Genomic DNA, 4,433 nt, shown 5'->3' with positions numbered 1-4,433 from the left:
CCCAAGTGTCCCAGCTGGAGGAATGAGGCAGGGACACAGCCGCACCTGAGCGTGCCCTGGGCCAGCCCAGTGGAGAGCGAGGCCCTGGCAGGAAGCCCAGGAGGTGACCACACGGTGTCTGTGGGGGAAACGGTCTCAGTGGGCTGCAGCCATCGTCCCTCCTAACCCTGCATTCTGATGGTGGCAAAACAGCCCCTCCCTCACGGCCCCCCGAGCATTCACAAAGAAACCTATTTTATTCCACTCAGCGCCAAAGAGCAAAGATTTATTGAACAAACATTAACTACTTAGCATGTGAAAAAACAGAAAGCGCCGTGTGAGGAGCGCTGATGTGTGCTAGGGCTGGGCGGAGCGCCGGGCACCAGCGGGAAGCACCTGAACCCAGTCAGCCCAGCACCACAAGGGGCGGCTCCCAGGGAGCCCAGGGCACTTGAGGCAGAAACTCCGAGGAGACTCCAGAAGGGGGTCTGGTACCAGATTTTTCTTCCTTAAGACACAGAAAGTGGGGAGGGTGGGAGAATGGGGCATGGGTGCCACGCCCTGGCTTCAGCGAGGAGATGGGTGGACACTGGAGGGACAAGTGAGAGCGGACTTGAGGCCGACGTGCTGGTCGGGGCACCATCTCAGTTAGAAAAACGAAGGGAGTGAGGCTTCCAGGGGAGTGGGGAGAGGACACGTTCAGGGAATGAGGCATAGATCAATTTTAGTGCTTTTGTCCACGAAAAGTCAAATTTAAGGACTCAGGAGGGTGGGGATGCACTGTGGAAATGGGTAGTTACCGGGCGCTAGAGCTGAACTTCAGTTCCGCAGTGGGAGTGGTCCGGGGTCTTCGGGCAGCAGCTGCAGAGGAAAAGGTCCTTCAAGCCAGTTGGTCTCTCACGGGCGTGGAGGCCGGGCTGGAGGAGGCTGGGCTGGAGGAGGCTGAGCGGCCAGGGCGCCAGGTCAGGCCTGAGGTGCCGGCTGGCAGAAGGTGGAGGCCAGGAGGAGAGATGAGGGGGAAGGAAAGGTCGGAGCAACTTCAAAATCAAGACTAAGGCACACAAAACTTGATCCAGGAAGGACGATTCCACGCTAAAACTGTAATTTTATTCTGTATTATAGTCAGTTAAGAGAAAGAAGACAAAAGGAAATGGAAAAGAGAGACAGGAGAGGTGAGAGAGGGAAGTGGAAGAGCAAAGGAGGGGCAGCGGGAGCCGAGGCCCGATGGGGGGCAGCTCAGGAGGGGACGGCGCCCATCCCTCAGCTGGCTGTGGCCTCTGCTCCTCCCGTCCCTGGAACAGGGCCTGGCTTATCCTCTGTAGGTGTTTCTGCCTTTTACTGTTTTAATTAAACATTTTTACACTTTTTCTGGTTATAGGGGTTTCGCATGCTTGTATTCGTTTTCTAGGGCTGCTGTAACAAACTGCCACAAACGGAGGGGCTTTCAACAAGTGGAATTTATCCTCTCCCAGCTCTGGTGACCTGAAGCCTGAAATCAAGGTGTCCATGGGACCGTGCTCCCTCCAGAGGCTCGAAGGAGGGTCTTCCCTGGATTCTTCCGGCTGCTGGGGGCTCCCTGGGCTTGTGGCCACATCCCTCCTGTCTCTGCCTCCCTCTTCTCGTGGCTTCTCCCATGCATGCGTCTCTTCTGTCTCTTATAAGGACACTTGTCATTGGATTTGGGGCCCACCCAGGTTTAACCCAGGATAATCTCATCTTGAGACCTTAATTACAGCCACAAAGATCGTTTTTCCAAATACAGATCATAGTCACAGGCCCGGCTGTGGGGACATGGCCGTGTCTCTCTGGGGGCTGCCATCCCACCCGCCACAGTGCCTATTGTAGAAAACAAAAGTATGAAGAGGACAGTGTCTACTGCCCCAGATCCCACCTCCCCTAAGGACAGTTAGTGGCATTTTAGCATATTCCTCTGCCTTTTTCCTGTATATTGTAACGTGAGGGAAAGGTCCATATAGAATTTTACATTATACATTTTGAATTGACTTTATTAGGCATAATTTACATACAGTACGATGCATAGATCTTAAGTGCAGTTCCATGAGTTTCGACAAATGTATACACTGCTAAGCACCACCCCATCCACACACAGATGCTTCCCTCTCGCCCTTGGCAGTCACCTGCCAGAACCGGTGACAGGATTTTCCCATCATGCTTTTCCCAGTCTTGCTACAGCCATCTCCCTAATCTCAGACCTCTTCCTCCACCTGATTTTGTTGTGCTGCACAACATTCCATCATTCATTCTCTCGACAGTTATTTATTGAGTGCCCCCTAAGAGCCAGGCACCAGCTGGACTGGGGGTTCAGGGATGACAAACGGAGACACAGTGTCTGCTCCCGTGGAGCTTAAAACATGGCAGGAAGCACAGGGAATGGAGCTGGTCACAGCCCTTATGTCGGGCACCATGTTGTGTCTTGTTTCTCCGTTATAAACGATACTGTGAGAACGTGTTGGTGCGTAAATCTTTGTCCGCATCTGTCTTCCTCGGGATGGCTTATCAAGAGGAGAAGGAATGGGTCCAGAGGTGTATACTTCTTCCCAGAAAGGGGTGCCGGACAAGATTCTCTGTGGCCACAGTGGCCAGCACGCAGGATAAAAGGAAGGGCCTTACTGTTCTGCTTTGCATTTCTTTGATTACTGCTGAGCCCATTTTTTTTCATGTTTATCAGCTATTTGTATTTTCACAGCTCTGACCTACCCGTCTATGACCGTGCCCATTTACCTGCCGGGAAAAGATTGTGCTCTATGGGGAGGTAACTGCGGACTCCTGGACAGGAGACCCCTGCGCTGCGCCCACCACGGGTCGAGCAGGGTCACAGAGGCCCAGGTGAAGGTGGCCACCTGCTAACTCAGCCCCAGGCGTCAGCCCAGCTTCCCTCATCCCTCCAGGCGCCTCTGATGGGTGCCCCCAGCTTAGTGCCGAGGTAACACCGCTTGCCTGTTTCCCAGGGGCCACCCACCAAGAGCAACATTTCTACGACAGTAGAGACTTTGAGCGCAGAGCAAACAAGGAGGGTTGTGCGAGTTTGCCGTCAGCGTGACGAAGCCGACGCTGCGAACCGCACTGGCTGATTAGGCTGAAAGCCCGGTGTTTGGGTCCCGAGGTTCTTCTTCCCAGCCGCAAGCAGCGTGACCACCACATGGAAGACGTGCTGGATGATGGATTGTAAACAGCTGGGGGATCAGGCCTTCCCAGCCCAAAGGACAGCAAATCGAGAAATCCACATTTGACAAACAGATGATGAAGCAGGATGTGAACGAAAGAAGAGAAGGCAGAGCCGCCCTTGGATCCAGCGTTGAGTTGGCGGCAGAGGCAGCTGAGGCTGGGCCTGATCCGCACCCTCGGGCGCAGGACACCAGGCACCCGGCCTGCACAGCGGTTCCCAGGCTCCGGCCGCAGCCTGACCCAGAGGACCATGGCGGCCAAAATCCATCCCGAAACAGTGTGGATCTGGGCCACGCCCTTAGACAGCAGCCGAAATCATGGGGACACCAGGGAAACGCTCGAGAGAGGGGCGTCGCCAGAACCAGCCCCAGCACACAGTGATGCTTAATAAACGTTAGCAACGGGAGGGGGCCAGAGTGGGAAGGCAGAATCTAGGTGGAGCCACCTCATACGACCCCCCCACCACCGCTGGCCCCTCCTCTGTCCAGGCGAGCCCTCCACGTGTCCTGGGCAGGTCTCCCCACCCTGGGACTGGAGGGCACACTGAGGAGGGAGGGGCCACGGCGAGGGGGACTGGGAACTGGTGGTCACGAGAACCAGGGCAAGGAGCTCCCAGAGAACAGGGGGCGGGGTCCAAATAGCACAACTGAAAAGTCCAAGGGCTGGGGCTGGACGCCAGGGGCAGAGCCACCACAGAAAGGTGTGCCTGGAGCAGATGGAGTGGCCGGTGTGGAGTGGGGAGGAAGGGGCAGAGGCCACTGTGGATGTCTTGCTCACGGCACGTGGAGAACACGGGAGCCCCACAGAGGAGAGTGGCTCGGAGAGGGACAGAGGGACAAGGAAGGGCCATCATTAGTCTGGGCAGAGCTGAGCTTGTCCAGAGGGTGAAGAGATGGGCCATCCATGGGGCTGGCCTCGCAGGAGGGAGGGGAGCCTCTGCAAGACAAGGCCAGGGAGAGGTGTGGGGCCCAGGGAGCTTGGGGACAGAGGGACACCTTCTCCCTGAGACCAAATACAATCCTGCAGATACACCTACAGGGGTCGGGAGGGAATGCTGTGGAGAGAAGCCCTTTTTTTGCTCCAGACCATTCCATTTAAGTTACAGCCCCCTCCCCACCATCACTCTCAATTCCACTTGTGCCTCCCCCACCTGTACACAACCCCGTTCAAATGTAGGCTTGAAGAGGGCAGGTGACATTTTTCCAGCACCTGGAAGCTTCCTGACATACAGTAGGCACTCAATAAATGATTATGAATGAGTGAGTGAG

This window comes from Equus asinus, chromosome 13 (genome assembly GCF_041296235.1).
Source record: "Equus asinus isolate D_3611 breed Donkey chromosome 13, EquAss-T2T_v2, whole genome shotgun sequence".
Taxonomy (NCBI): Eukaryota; Metazoa; Chordata; class Mammalia; order Perissodactyla; family Equidae; genus Equus; species Equus asinus.
This window is presented reverse-complemented; position numbering follows the sequence as displayed.